This window comes from Equus quagga, chromosome 3 (assembly GCF_021613505.1).
Source record: "Equus quagga isolate Etosha38 chromosome 3, UCLA_HA_Equagga_1.0, whole genome shotgun sequence".
NCBI lineage: Eukaryota > Metazoa > Chordata > Mammalia > Perissodactyla > Equidae > Equus > Equus quagga.
The window spans coordinates 86,706,043-86,722,245 of record NC_060269.1 but is presented as its reverse complement, the minus strand read 5'-3'; the positions used below and the strand labels follow the sequence as shown (position 1 = coordinate 86,722,245).

The window sequence follows — 16,203 nt, the reverse complement described above, 5'->3', positions numbered from 1 at the left end:
AGGGCAAGTTTCAAGTGTCAGACTTAGGACAGCAAGTCTGTGTAGATTCAGACCTTTGAGGAGAGAGGATCCTGGCTAACTTTTTGCCTTCTTGGTGAAAAGAAGATAAGCTGAGTGGAGATTTCTTCAAGGTCTTAAAGCTCCTCAGATTTAATGTATCTTTCAAACGGAGCACTGTTACATGGCCCTTGGGAGTGGGAGGATGAAACTGGCGTCAGGGCGTCCTGTGTGAGGGGGAGTTAGGATCCGAGAGCTTGGAATGAAGGGGGTAAATCTGGGAAGCAAGGATACTGGTGCTCGCTGGCTAAGTTTTGGATTTGCTTTAGCTCTTTTAACTAAGATCTCACTTTTTACAGACTTACCGTTAATTTTCTGTTCACACATGCATTAAAATGGACATTTAAAAAAAAAAATCTCAATTCTTGGGGCCAGGCTTTTGGCGTACAGGTTAAGTTCGTGTGCTCCACTTCGGCGGCCCAGGGTTCACAGATTTGGATCCCAGGTCTACACACCCCTCATCAAGCCATGCTGTGGCAGGCATCCCACGTACAAAATAGAGGAAGATTGGTACAGATGTTAGCTCAGGGCCAATCTTCCTCACCAAAAAACCCCCTCAAATCTTAATATTCTGGGGAATCTAAGGAAAGTATAGAGATGAGGGACAGAAAAAGCAGAGTTACCCAGAGTAGGTAAATGGAATGTAGAAGCAGAACATTAGCAATATCCTGGGCTAATTGTGGAGCTGGGGCAGAGGACAGAGAATGAGGGGAAGAAGAGGAGGTTGGCTGTTGGTAGAGCTTCAGGAAAGGGGATGGGGGTAGCTCAGTGGTTTTCCTTTATTTGCTTAATTTGGCCTAAGGCAAGTCAGGAGGTTTTCTGGCTTTCTGAGTGTGAGGGTTTTGTGGTTTGTTTCATTGCTCCCCCTTCCCCACTGCTTCCATGAAACAGTATTTTAAAAAATGAGCCAAAATGGGAAAGGCGTCTTGTCTGTTTGCTCTGCTTTCATCCTCAAGCCACATGAGTGTGGATTCCTTATACTACTTTCTGTCCTCTCACTTCATGGGAAATACTTGGTTTGTATATTTTAGTTGGTTTTCCTAAAAAATGATATTCTTTTCTGGGATGAGTCATTTTCACAGTTAAAACTTAGTCTTTCCTAAAATTCTAGAGGAAAAAATTATCAGAAGTTCAATATTCTGACGAAACAGAGGCCTGAACCACAAAAATCTGCACTCGGTTTTCTCTGGGCGTGTCAGTTTTAGTTTTGTGTCAACTAGGAGACGTATAGCAGCTTGAAATGACCCACTCAGGCCACAGCCAGGACTCGGCAATCTCGTGTGCACGCCTTCCGGCTGTAGAGTGGTCCAGAGATGGGCCTGCCCAAATGGAAGGTTGAGAGTCCTTTAGATCCCTCTCTTCTGCCTAAAGGTAAGGAATGAAAGTGAGAAACCGTGGCCTCTCTGTGTGAGTGTTCATGAACATGGACCCCAGGTGGGGAGTGAGGGTGCTTAGATATGCGATTTATGAAAACAGGCATTTTACTGAAAGAGAGAAATGGAGTAAGCCAAGATGGGTATATCAAACTGTATACTGGATTTAGACAATTAGAATTTTAAAGCTAAATATACAGCTGTCTCATTTTGCAAATAAGGCCTAGAAGGCTGAAGTCACTTCAGTTTGCTGAAATGTATAGTTAATAGCAGAGCCAGAGCTGGAACTTCCAGGTCTGTGATCTGTGTATTTTGGCTTGTTCTTCTGAATGAAGACCATTGGAGGATTTCGAGTAGGGGAGTGATCGATCTATTTCCTTTTTTGAAAAGGATCATTCTGGCTGCTGAGTAGCGGATGGCTTGGAGGGGTTAGGGTAGAAGCAGGGAGACCAGTTCGGGGGTGAGGAATGATGCCAGCCTGGCGCAGGATAGTAGCAGTGGGTGTAGTCAGAATGGACAAATTCTAGATCTGTTTGGCGGGGAACTGATAGGGCCTTGGGATTGATTGGGGGTGGGAGTGGGCCTGAGGGGAGGGGAGGTGAGGCAGCAAGGAAGGCTCATAGGTTTTTCTGCTTGAAAGGTAGGGATGGTGGGATGATACCAGCTCCTAAGACGGAGTTGACCTGGGTGATACAGGTTTGGAGGGAAAACCAACAGCTCTGGATAGATCGCATCTTAAGTTTGAGATGCCATTATATATCCAAGTGGGCACAACAACTTGAACTCATAAATAGCAGACCAGGTCAGAGAAAATGTTAAGACTGGAAATAACAAATTTGGGATGTGTTTGCATATAGTAGGTATTTAAAACTTTGGGGTGAGTCAGATGTACCTGAGAGGGTCCTGAATCGGGCCCTTCCTGGCTCAGCTTTACCTGTGGCAAGAGGCGGTGGGGGAAAGAAATGAGGACCTGCTGAGCCTTCAGAAGCAAAAACTGAAGATCATCTTGGAAACTTGAAAATCTGTGTATAGATCAGTGGAAATTACAGGTTTCTGTTTCTTCATCTAGGGTTTGAAGTATACATGCAAATGGTACAATTATCCTAATTTACATCCCAGATAACTCACTGGAAGCAACCAGAATTTATTATCGATTTCATTTGCTGCTACTCCTATCTCCTTATATGGTCCCACTCCATTCTGCTCTGGATACATCTGGCTCTCAGTCCTGATGGTCTCTGATTTCTGCAGAGCGTTGCTCTTTTCCTTGCGGCCTCTCGTGACACCGTTTAGGAATGTTTTCTGTTACCAAATGCTTCCACCTAAGTTCCAAGACTGAGGTGTCACCTGCAGCTGTGAATTCATTGTTGGACCTCTTTGATTCATGGTAACTCTTAAATTGAGCCTTCCATGTTCAATAAACTGCCAGCCTAACAGTGTGAATTAATCCACTGGGGGAAACTGTGTGATAGCTATTCACTTAGCATTCATATATGCAAACAATCTTTCCTACTTCTGTGATTTACCTCTCATTCTCTTAAACCATGAAAAGAGGAGCTTCCCTATTAGGAAATGATCTCACCCTTCAGGCAGCTAGCTTTCAGTGCGTCAGTGGTGTGTCTCCTGCTGATGCAGTGCACAACATACAGTTAAGAATAAGAAGCTCACTCTCTCCCATACACATCATCACTTCGGCAACTAAAAGATATTTTAACTAAAATATCTTGAGCATCTTCTGTGTGCCAGGTCTCATGCTGGGGATAGGGTTTCAATGGTGGGCAAAAATCAGATGATTCTGGTCCTCTTGGACCTTAACTGTCTTGTTGGAAACTGATATTATTCAAATAACCACTCAGATTAATGTGTAAGAACTTTGGCAAGTGCTATAAAGAAATCTATGAACAATTATAGGATCCATAAAGAGCGATTGTGACTTAGAATGAGTAAGCTCGGAGGAGGATTCTCTGAAGAAGTGCCATTTGAGTGAGACCTGAACCGTGAGTAGCAGTGACGAAAATGAGGCGTTGTCTTATTCCGTTCAGGCTGCTCTAACAAAACACCACAGACTGCCTAGCTTATAACCAACAGAAATGTATTTCTCACAGTTCTGGAGGCTGGAAGTCCAAGAGAAGGCACCAGCATGGTCACATTCTTGTGAGAACCCTCTTTCTGGTTCCCAGGTGGCATCTTACTGTGTCCTCACATCGTGGAAGGGGCTGGGAGTCTCTCTGGAGCTTCTTTTATAAGGCACTGATCCCATTCATGAGGGCTCTACCCTCATGACTTAAGCATCTCCCAAAGGCCCCATCTCTTACTGTCATCACCTTTGGGGGTTAGGATTTCAGCATGAATTTTGGGGGCACGTAATCATTCAGACCTTAGCAGATGTGTTGGGGGTTAAGCAGCATCAATATTCCAGGCAGAGGGAAGAGTATGTGCCAATGACTTATGCTACATGATATACAGAGACCATTACAACAAGTCCTCTTGGGTTATGAGCCCAGCAGTGTAGAGCAAAGGGAACTTTTGCGTTCATTCTGAATCTTGGCTGCACATGAGAATTCCTTGGGAAAGGTCGTTAAAGATACAAATTGTTAAAAATAAAAATTCCTGGGCCCCACCCTACGAGACTGATTGGGCAGGTGTACAAGTCGGCTCAAGAATCTGTGTCTGTGATTCTCATGAGGTTTGTTCTAGAGCCTGGAGATGAAGACTGTTCCAGAAGAGCTGATAACAGGCCACGGGGAGTGAGGGAAGGAGGCCCCCTTCCCAGTGGTTGCGGAGTTTCTCATGTGGGCCTCAGGCAAGAGGATCATTCTGGATTGATGGAGCGTTTTGTCCTCAGTAGGACATGAGAAGTAGTAGTCTGAGGAAGAAACCCAGGAGTGGGGCCCCCCAGACTACACTCTGCTCTTCCTCCACCGTGTATGTTTTCCTTTCTTGTGCCCCCAACACTCTCAAGCTTGTGGGGAAAGTAAGATTCTGATACTTTCCAGCTTTCCTTGGTTTTCTAAAAATGTTTTATTACAGTAATTCTTTGATTGACAGTTTAGATTTAGTTTCCATGAGCTGGTGCTCCGTCACCGTGGGCAGACCTATATGACTTAAGTGTTTGTTAGGCAAGTGACAGCAAAGCAAGAAGGTTGTCTGTGTACACAGTTCCCTGGTGATGTTGGGGGTCTGGAGCAGGATGCTTCCATTCCGCGAGAAATAGTGAATGGTTGGTAACCTGTGTCTGTTTAGAGGCTGGCTGCATTTTAGACCCTAAAATGTCTAAATATGGAAGTTAAAAAGTAGTAGCAAGTGACTGACAGATTTTAGAGCAGAAGCTGCAGACAGCCAGGCTGAGGGCTAGATGGGGCCTGCACACAATTTTGTTTTGCCTGTATTATGTGTTTTCTTTTTCTTTTCCTTTGAGCCAATATTTACAAACTGGAGAATTCTGGTGAAAAAATCACATTTTCAGTTTTACCAACTAGAACTAGGTAGAAGGGGCCACCTTTAATTTCCTGATTCTGGCAATTTTTTGAGTTTGAAGAAACACTTCAAACTCTGAAGGAAACATTTTAAATAATAAAGGCAAAATATTTTGAAAAGCTCTAAAATTGCTAGAAATGAGTTAGTGCAAAGAATAGAATTGCCTATAACAGCCCAAGAAAGGAAAGCTTACAGTCGAATCTTGAAAATCTTTTTGGATGGGATTAATTGCAGTTGTTTTCTTTGTACGTTTTAGTTTCTATTCCTCTCAAAATGCCAGGAGTACATTTGGTACCAGGATAAGAAATTCCTGTTCCTCCTCGTTGTTTTCACACTTGAGATGTTTGTGGAGAGTTATTGGATCCCCCCTGGGTCCCTCATGCTGTGCCTTTGCCAAGACGTAGACATTGGACTCTTTAGAATCTTTCCAGGCTGTGCGCTCTCCCAGGCTCTCACGTCGCCACCCGAGTCACTTCAGCTCTTCTCTAGATTAATTGTGTTTTATTTTGAGCCAACTGATACTCTTCAGGGATGGAAAACCAGATATTCCAAGGGGAGTCCTGTCGATGACTGAGTTAGCAGTTTTGATTTTGGCTGTTTTGGTGGAGGTGACCAATGCTCATGAGATGTTTAAACAGAATTCCTTTTAAGAGGATCCTGGATCATGTTATCATAGCAAGTTTATTTTTTGGCCTTGTATTTCCCTTCTCTAATTGCCGAGATCTATTTGAAAATCGTTATTTTCCAGGGTTAACTTTGAATGTTCATGTTTTCCAAGAGCTTTATAAGCAGCTATTTTTACATTGATATTGTTCCTTTCTTTAATGTTGAAATCGCTGGGCTCACCACCCCCACCCGCCCACCGAGGTTCAGGATCCACACACACCGTTAGTTTTCTCTTGAACTTCGTTTCTTCCCTATTTAAGCTTGGCCTACTTTCTTTCTGCATCTTTTTTTCCTAACCCTGTGGTAATTTGTCAAGCCCATTCTAATCTCCTTAATCCCTCTGGCTGAAGGGTTGAGGTTTAATGTTTTAATCTAGGGGCCTCATTATTTAAGTAATTAGAGGTCCTGTTTCTAGCTCTGTCCCTTAGATAAATCACCTCAGGTTTTTTTGTTCCAATTTACAAATAGTTCATATTGCACAAGAGTTTGAAGCTTTGAATTGAACTGCATGAATTAAGAAAGCATTCTCTGTTGTTCACATTTCTTGCAGTCGTTCTTAGAAACTCGGGCATTATGGATTCTCCTATTCCTTTACAGAATTTTATTCTGTAATCAGGGTTTCTTATGTTACTTCCAACATTTTTTTGTGCTTGAGAACATGTTAACATGTGAAAAATTTTTTCCTATTACCAAGTAATCTGGACATTCTTACAAAATGTTAAATCTTTCCTGTCAGAAACAATTTGGTTGTAGAAGGATTCACATTTTTACATTCTGGGTTTCTGCCTTTTCAGTCAACAATATTTGAACATCCACTATATACACCAGAAGCTAATGGCAGAGAAAGTGTGACAAATACAGTGTGATCAGTATAAAAAAAGTGATGTGGAGCTATTATTGTCATATAATGCTCCTACTGTTCTCTTGTTCACTTTATGGTGGGAGCTGTTCTAAATACTCTATGTGTATTAACTCATTAATTCTTACAACTCTGTCATGCAGTGGGCCCTATTATTATTGCTATTTTACTGAGAGACTTAGAGAGGTACAGAGAGATTCATTTGTCCAGGTTTACCCAGACCTTAATCCAGATCAAAGTAGTCTGGTTCGAGTCCACACCCTTAACTAGACACCTACATTATGTTGCCTTTCAAAAGAGGAAGCTGTACTGGTTTTTTTAGAGTTGACTTTTGAAGTACTTTGGGTATTGATGAGAGGCTTAGGGAGGGAAGAGACATGGAGGCAAGACATGGTGGGAAGTCTAGTAGGAGTTGCTGGATTTATGGTTAAAGGATGTTCGGTAGATGCCGAGGGGAGCAGTGGGGAGATAAGCCTGCATGGCAAAAATGGAGCCAGTTTTTGAAGTTCTCTAGTTGTTTGTTGTGTAATTTATCCAAGAACCAGTCATTAATGAAAAGGAGAAATTATTTTGGCTTCATGGCAGACAGTACATCATGGTGTTACAATTCTGTGAGACCTTGGGCAAGGAATTGACCTGGCTGTGTTGTCAGTTTATTCATCTGTACAGTGGGCTGCTCCATTGAGGTAGTCCATATGAAGTGTTTTGAACAGTGCTTGGACATAATAAGAGCTCAATTGGTGGTGCTAGGAGTGATTAGAGCTAAAATTTGAACTGGGGTTTAAGGAAAAAGGTAGGATTTAGAGGGTTAGCAAAATGAGGAATTAGCAAAGGTGGAGAAGTAGGAAGACTCTGAACATATTCTTACCTTGTTTATTGGAGCATACTTGAGAAATGTAGGTGGGATCAGATCAAAGGGTCCAGGAATTCCCACTTAAGATGTTGTGGGTGAGTACGGCTCTAAACTTTTGACTTTTAAATGTTAAAAATAAACAAATGAAAAGCGTAGGGAAAGAAAGCATTAGCTTAGGGGTTACTGAGCTTTTAAAAACTGGTTTGCCGAGGTGGGGACACCACCGCCCTCAGCGGTTCCCACCTCCCACCCCTGCCTGATGGGTGGCCCGCATAGGGGCCGCAGGCTCGCTCCTGAAGAACAGCTTTCCTGGAGGCTGGCAATCCCTGGTGCAAATGTTTCACTTCACAGAAGCTCATGCACTTGGAAATATTTTACTGCCTTCTCCACCGCCTTTAAGTTTCCAAAGCACTTGTTTGTTTGTTTCTCTCTCGCTTGTCACAGCAACCTTGTGCCTTAGGCAGGGCAGTTGGCACGAATCACCGTTTCCCATGCAATAGAACTGAGTCTCTGAGAAGTGTAATGATTTAAGCTGGTCACTGGCAAGATGGGGGGGGGCATGAAACCAAGACCCCTTGGCTCCCAGTTCTGGTACTCTTTCTACCAAAAAACATGGTTTCTGTGGAGTAAATCATTTGTGTAATCATTTATTTAAAGCGTTGAGTTCTCTGTTTTTTTTACTGCCTTGCCTTCCTGTCGGCGCCTGATAAATCATGCAGATGTTGGGCGGTACAGAGGATTCAAAGGAGAGGAGGATTAGAACTCAGACTCAGTTTTGCTTGCAGTGGCCATGTGGCTTGCTCTGAGGCCTTTAGCTTTGCTTCTGCCCTTTAGAGAGGAGGCCCCCACTTCCCTCCACCTGCCATGACTCAACGAGGTGTTCTTCCTCTTGCTCTTCCACCTGCGCATCCTTTTTAGGGTTTTAATACCTTTAATACCCTTATTAATTAATAAATTAATACTTTAAGGTGGTAAACGTTTCTGCCATCATTTGTCTCCTTCCTAACGGTCTGTAGTTACATTCAGGCCTTTCCTAGCTGAAAGGGCAAAGCAGACCTTTCCTTGCCCCTGTGTCTTACTCTCCTTCCTTCCTTCTTGTTCCTTTCACAGCCAGATCTCTGGAGACAGAAGTAGGTAAACACTCTGTGCTGCTTCCTCTCCTCCCGTTCACTCTCTGAACCCGTTGCAGGCTGGCTTGTGTCTTCACCGCGCCTCTGTCCCTCCCCCATGGACTCCTGATGGACGAAGTCGAGGAGCGCTTTGACCCCAGCCTGCTTGACTTCTCTGTGGCTTTGACTCTGTTGGCCACCATCCCCGTGGACACTGCCCTCCTTTCTTGTCTGGCTTTTCTCCTGCCTCTTCGGGTGTCCCTTCATCTCCTCTGAGGCTGCCCTTCCCGCCCCTTCCCCAGGGCTCTTCCCTGACCATCTTCTCTCCTTCTTTCCCTGGTGGTCTCATCTGCACGTACGGTTTCAGCTACTGAAATACTGATAATCACTAAATTGATTTTTCCAGCCTAAAGCTCCAGAAAGTTTTCTGAGTGCTAGATCCTTCTATCCAGCTGCCTACTGGGCTTTTCTTGTAGATGTTGCCCCGGCACGTCAAATTCAACCTGTCTACAGCGGATTTCAGTCCGTCCGCCTTCCCCCGTACCTCTTCAACACGCAAAACCTTCTTCTCCTTCCTCCTGGTCACCAGTCTCAATTCCTTTCTGTCCCCTACTTTATCCATTTGGCAACCCAATCCTATGGATATTACTTTGTAAGTATCTGTTGAAACCTTTTTCTTTGTTCCTCACTGCCCCTTCTTTGGTTCAGATTTTTATCACTTTCTTGAACTATTACTCCTTCTTTCTAACCTGTCTTTCCTGCCTCTCCTTCTCTTCAAACTGTCTGCCACACTCGTCCACCAGAGGGTGATTTTATTATGTGAAAACTGGATCAAGTCATCCTAGTTTACGAATCCTTCGGTAAAAGTCCACGTATCTCCATGCCTTTCTTGACAGGCCTCATCCCTGTCTCTCCAGGTTTGGGTTACAGCTCTCCTGCTGGTGCTTCCTTGTCCCCACTGCAGACTTTCCCCTCTGTGCTCCTGGTGCCAGGACCTCTGTCTCAGCACTTCTCCTTGGTATCATCCTGTGTCTTCCTCCAGCGGATAGACATTTGGAGGGCAGGATCATTTGTGTCATACGCTTGTTTGTCTTTTATATTTACGCACAAGTGAGGACTGGGGCAAAACGGAGACTTTCCTGCACTGTGCTGGAGGAGTTCTTACCCAATTCACTTTGCCGTTGAGTCTGAAAGACAATCTCTTATAAATGTTAGAGCAGATGGGGGAAAAACAATTTGAGGTGGGACTAAATTTCCTATTTAGGACACTTGGGTGGGAAGCAGGCACTAAATTTAACAGTTTTTTAAAGGAATCGTTTGACTTACCATTTTCAGCCTAAGTATTTCCCAGGTCATTTGAGGCATTCTTATGTGTGGGTTTGAAAATAAACAGCCTAATCTGATCATTAGGCATTCTTAGTAGTGTTCCAGCCTCATAATTGCTGTGCTTTTCAGTATTGAGTTTAGAGATTAATCAGGTGGTTTTATGTACTAGAAAAGTTGTAAAGTAATGATTTTTGTGTATCTGTGGTGTATGCAAGGGCTTTCCTCCGTATTAAATAAGGCATGAGATTTCCTTTAGTATATTTTGGGTTTTTAAAAAATGTAAGTGGTCCATATAATAAAATTGCCGTTAATCTTGAAAAAGGATTCTCAGTTTTAAATATTTTTGCCATTGAATGAATCCCGTTTTGGGGGAGTGAGCCGACCATTTTGGGTCAGGACGTTAACTCTTCTAGTGCTAGGGTATCATTAATTGGTATCCTAGTAACTTAAGAATTATTGACCCTGAAAATGCCCGACTGGCAACCTGCGTTTAATTTTCTAGTATGATTAATTATCTTGCAGTAGAGGGTAACACAGAGATGCCAGGGCCCTTTAGACCCTTATATTCTCTCAAGATTCCAGTGCACTCGTTGCTAAGACCAGGGAAAACACTTGTCTGTTGTTCTGAACCTAATTGAGCCCTTTATTATGTTATGACTCACCTATAGTTCAGAGCTTTATTCCAGGCCAGTCACGTAGGATAACTACCCTGTGGTTTGTTCTGCTCACTTGGTTCGAGTCTCTGGTGATCTGTCAGGCCGCACGTGCCAATCCGCTGGAGCAGGTTTTGGCAGGAGCTTGTGCGGCAGAGGAGGCCATCACAGCACAGCAGCAAGGCTGCCTCATACTCTGTCCCCCCAGGCAGACGGCCTTTTCAGAATCTCTTTGGGGGACCTGAAGATGTCCATAATGTATATGGAGCTACGTGGAGCATAAAAAGAGACTCTTCTCTTCACAGTGCGTGTGTGTCCCAGTCTCTTATTTCTCCGTTTGGGAGGGAAGGAAGCATAAAGCTAACATGGGAGAGTGCTCACCCACAGAGGGACAGTGCCTTCTACGGTGTGTTGATTTAGTTGCCAACATCTAAAAATGAGTAGATTTCACATTGAAATCTGGATCTTGGGGTTTTTTTCTTTTCTTAAAAAACTGGAAGCGTTGGCAACATAGGACTTGCATTCCTGCTAAGCAACAACCGGCTGGCCCCTTAGACAGGGCACACACTCCGTGCGGCCCGGGCCTCGCTGGCCTTTGGGGAGATCCAAGGGATGAGAACCCAGACACGCAAAAGACTTATCTTTTCAGAAGGATTTATGATGAAATATGTTTAATGGTAGCTAGTAGAAGTAAAAAGCAATTGATTTTCAAACTTTTAAAAGAAATTTTGTAAAGTTAAGTCCTACTTTGCTCCTTTATCTTTTGCCCTTGTTTCCAAATATGGAGATGTTTTCCTATAAGCTTTTAAATGTGTCATTCAGGCACTTATTCATATTTTAGTTAAAAAAACCCACAGGGGCCGGCCCCATGGCCAAGTGGTTAAGTTCGTGCGCTGCGCTTCGGCAGCCCAGGGTTTTGTTGGTTCAGATCCTGGGCGGGGACATGGCACCGCTCATCAGGCCACGCTGAGGCGGCGTCCCACATGCCACAACTAGAAGGACCCACAACTAAAAATATACAACTATGTACTAGGGGGATTTGGAGAGAAGAAGAAGAAAAACCCAGCTATAATGTTAGCCTACTTAACAACTCTTTTTTTTTTTTTTTTTTTTTTACGTTTTTGCCACTACCCAAAATCGTGGAACGTGAATTCTTAATCTTCTTGTCACCAAGTAGAAATGTGCTCACTTAATTTTCTTATGTGTCTAATGAGGAGAGGGATAGTCATTGATGTTCTTTTCACCTCTAAAATATTATGGTTCTTTTTTAAAAAGAAGTTTGAATTCTTAGCATTTGAACTCAGATTCTGTTTCCTATGCCAAGTCCAGTAGCATATCCTTTAATACCTTTTATTCTAAATTACTTTTCTTGTTTTTGTAGCAAATAATAGGAAGCCGGTTTTTGACACCCATTCAGCAAACAAGAGCTACTTTCCTTCCTTTGATCTTAGCAACATACTTTTTTTTGCGAGGTACCAACAGCCTTTATTGGTTGCAAGGGCAAGTGGAAAAGAGGAAGGGGTGTGTCAGCTCCAGCTCCTGGGTGGCTCCAGAGACTCCACCCCCAAAAGGTGATCTTAGCAATATTGATCCTGTAGTTATATGGACAACTCATGTATTAAGTTTTATAGGGTGCAGGGTTTCTACAGGGTACAAGTTTCTATACTTGTGCCAGTATACAAGTATACTTAATTAGGACAGGGTATTATTGAAGAACTGGAGCGTGACTGTTTGGAGAATTTCCAAACTATTCTTTCTTGTTGGATGTCATTTTTTCGTCTAGCTATATCATTGCAGAGAGTTTTGATGTGTTAATAGTTATTTATAACTAGGGATGAATAATAAGTATATAATAGAACACATAACCCATGGAATGCTAAAAACTCTTTGGGTGTTGGAGGGAAGGAAGATATATTTTGTTTGTTTTTATTTGCTTTTTGGCTAATTAGATAGGACTTTTAAGTGTTATAAGTAGTGGTTAAGAGCATGGATTTTGCATTATGGAAGGTTTGGGTTTGAATCTTGTCTTCACTTCGTATTAGCTGTTAGCCCACAGGCAAATTAGTTAAAAATTACTGCTCTAACCTAAGTTTCTTATCTGTAAAATAGAAATTATAATAGAATCTTCCTCATAAGGTGATTCTCAGATTTAAATCAGAAAATGTACCTGAAACCCTTAGATCAGTGACTGGCATGTAGTAGATGTTTAATAAATAGCTGCTGTATCTATATCATTATTATCATGGTTATTTTAACACTGTCAAAATGTCTGAGTAAATGTAATAGATTCGCCTCTTTGCCTTGGCTTAGAATCTGAAATTTGGGTTTATAGTTTTGAATGTTAAGTCTTTGAAGAAATAGAAATGGGAGTTGATGTTTCTAACGGGTGGCGCTTTGGAATCAGGATACCTGGGTTCATTTTCTTCCACTTTTACATGGCACAGTTCTACCTGAGCCACAGGGCTGTTGGAAAGATGAAATGGGATATATTTGCCTAGCATATAGTAGACTGCGAGATGTCCCACCTCTGTTGATGTGCATGAATGTAAAAGCAAACTCTCAGCGTAGGAAAATTATATATTACCCATCTTAAAATTGTCCTTATTGGCTTTACAACTATGTTTAGAGGTCACCAAGATCCTAAGAAGTGTCCTAATGTTTTGGGTTCATTTGAGAACTCAGTTGTTTTGGTGAAGTAATGAAATTCTGTGTCATAGGTTTAATTTTACTCAAGATTTAAAATATAATGCTTTTTTAAATAAGAGACTTGAGTAAGTATTTTGTGCCACTAATAAAGTGTTGGCTGCCTGCTGTATTTTCAGAATTTCAGAATTGTATTAGTTGCTGTGAGAACTATGTGGGGCTAGTTCCAGCCTGTGAAGAGCTTTCACTTGTACTAGCGCATCAAGACACATATGGAAAAAGAATTATGGTACTGAACCGCAGATCAGATAGTGTTAATTTTGTGGTCTGGGTTACCAGTCCAATAAGGACAGGTGTGAGTAGGCATATTTTCATGTAATTCATGAAGGCTTCCTGAATCTGATAAAGAGGATGAGCGACGCTTGTTTAAGCTAATCAAGTAGGATGAGTTTATGAGGTAGGGGTTTCACCACAACTTTGCTTACAAAAAAAGTCAACAAAGTGTCCCAAAACATCCATTCAGCTTTTGGGTCAAATAGTATTATTAGTATGTGAACTTCTGAAAGACTATAGGGGCATCAGTCTCTATTTTATGTATCTTAACGTGAGTTAGAAAAAATATATATACCACCACATCAAACCCAGGGTTTCGTAAATATTGTTACTTAGGATGAGGCCAAGTAAAAAAGTGAGCTGATCATGAGTTGATTTAAAGAAAATAGTACAGGTAGTATTACAGTATGATATCATTCTCAAGATAGTGTGCAAATGACTGAAGTTTGGGTAAAGTGGTTTTTAGACTATACTTTGATTCCTGAAGGAAAGAATTTATAAAGTTCGGTTAGAGATGGGGCAGTGTGATAGAAGAAAAAAAAAATTTGAGGCCTGGAGGTGACTTAAAACGTTTCCTTGTCTTTGCCAGTGAAGGACCTCTTCATGCTTGAAGAACTTTCCTCAGTTCAGAGCTAAATTTTCTCCATTATTTTCTTCTCCCCTTCCTCCACACCCTCCATTCAACTGGTGCTTAATAAATGTCTCTATTACTGGCAGCTGCTACTGCTGCTAATACCATACTGTAGGAATTTTTCTTGAGTGAGGAATATCTTTCAGGAGACTTGTGATAATACTGTTGGAAATTCGTTTCTGACTGTGCCAGCAGGTTGTCCTGCAAGTTATTTGGTGTGTAGGATTTGAGGAGACTGGGGCTGGACTCTGAACATTTTCAGAGGTGAAAACAGTATGAGGGCCGTAGGTTTTCTTCAGGATGTCAGAAGAGGGTAGAGTATCACTACGTGGTGATGAAGATATAGCTGATTTTGCTGAAAAGATTACAGCCTGTGTTTTATTTCCCTTGCTCACAGACCTAATAATTATTTATTGATTGGCACTGTGGGATAGATCATGGCATTCATCCTTAAGAGCAGGTCTCATGCCAGAAGCCTCAGGATGGAGAAATTCTCAATAATGCTCTAGTAGTTGGTTAAGTAAACCCCAGGGTTTGGCTTTCTAGTGGCCCTTCAGTGACCTGTGGAGTCTGTAAGGGGGTGATCATGGAGAAGGGCAGTGCGGACATAACCAGCTCTTGCTTTCCCCTCCTAGCCCTGGAACTTTTCTCAGGGGAAGGTTTCTTGTGCTCTCTCCTTGTCCAATAAATGGCTCTACTGAGGGGTGTCCTGGAGGCAGTCTCAACTGAACCCTCAAGGCTTATCAGCACTCGCCTGGTGGACAGCACCGCAGCCCCTGCCCTGGCTCCCTCCAGCCTCCTAGCCCCCAGGGCCCAGGATCCCAGCCTCTGCAAATTACCATGTTTTCCCCACATTAATTAACTCAGATTTATTAGAAACATATTGCAGACACAAGTGTCCAGTAGGTGATGGCTTCTTCAGAGGTTGAGAGACTTTGGCTGTTTAAGGATAAATCAGAGGGAGGTGCGAACAAGGATTGTACTATGCAGTTATTAAAGGTATAACATTTGTTGTCATTCCTTCCTTCAGCATTCCCTTCCCCCTTCCAGAGGCAGTTTTCATAGACATAAAAGTTGGGATTGGGTGATAGTGTGGAGAAGTGGGAAAAGTTTAGTAGAATGGAAGAAAGAGGGAAAAAGACTGAGATTTTTGTGTCATTGTAACATAATATAATAATAAAAATGATGTCCATGTTTTATTGAGAATGTACTGTGTACATACTGTGTACTGTGTTTAAGCTCTTCCCATGCAGCGAGCTTAATAGCTGGTCCCCGGCAGAGCCATGGCTGAAAGCTGTGTGTCTGACTCAGAACCTTGCTCATAAGCACTACCCTGAACCTACCAGAACCACTGCGGGTGACTTGGAGGAATTTGAGATTTTTGAGAATTCCCCAGTTTTCAAAATCTACTCCAGTTTCTCTCATAAACAGCAAAAAAGAGCCTACCTTCACAAGAATTAGTGTGTGCGTCCGGGCAAGTAGTGAGTGGTAAGCTGCGGTGAGAAGTGGTTTCTGGGGTGTTGGAGTCACGTTTGTGGCTAAGCAGGATTACAAATCCATGCATGTTATGGGATTTCAGGGCTCTCGTTAAATCCACAATGTCAAGGACCTTTTGGATGTATTTTTAGTGGCCCTAAGTATCGCCCAGGCTTTTCTGCTTCTATAAACTCCAGGTAGAGACTTGATGAGAGCAGAAGGTCAGCCTGCCCTTCGTAGCTGGAACTCAGTGCCTATAGAATGTCTTTGAAAACATGTGTTTCTAATATGTCAAAATTGGTTTGGCCAAAAAGAAAATCGTAGCCTGATTTGTTTAAAGGAACAAAAATATCTACAGGCCGAAGTTTGAATGCACAGAGCATGGTTCAATTCTTAGTTGACTTTTATGTATTTTCTTACTCTGATTTTTATTTCCTGTCGATGTGCTAGATAAAAAGTAAAATTATATGCAGAACATCATACTACCCATTAAAAGTTTTATTTTTTGTTAGGTTTTTTTCTTATGTATAAAATTACAGTGTTATGAACTACTTTAATGAGTAATTTCAGTAAAATACTAAGATGACTGTGTTGAGGGATAAATAAAAAGAACTCAGGACACTTAAGACCGTTTGTTTTGAAATTCATAATGTTGGGTTTACTTAAATGAATTTTTTTTCTCTAGACATTTTGGGTTCCTTTGCCATTGATGTATGTGTCTGTATGTTTGTTTATGAGGTTGGGCTG

General features: G+C 42.2%; 1 protein-coding gene across 3 annotated transcripts in view; it reads left to right on the top strand.

Annotated features, from left to right (window-relative positions):
* AFF1 (ALF transcription elongation factor 1) overlaps window positions 1-16,203 on the top strand; it is a 177,048-nt gene that overhangs the window by 93,617 nt on the left and 67,228 nt on the right. The gene's annotated exons all lie outside the window — the stretch shown is intronic.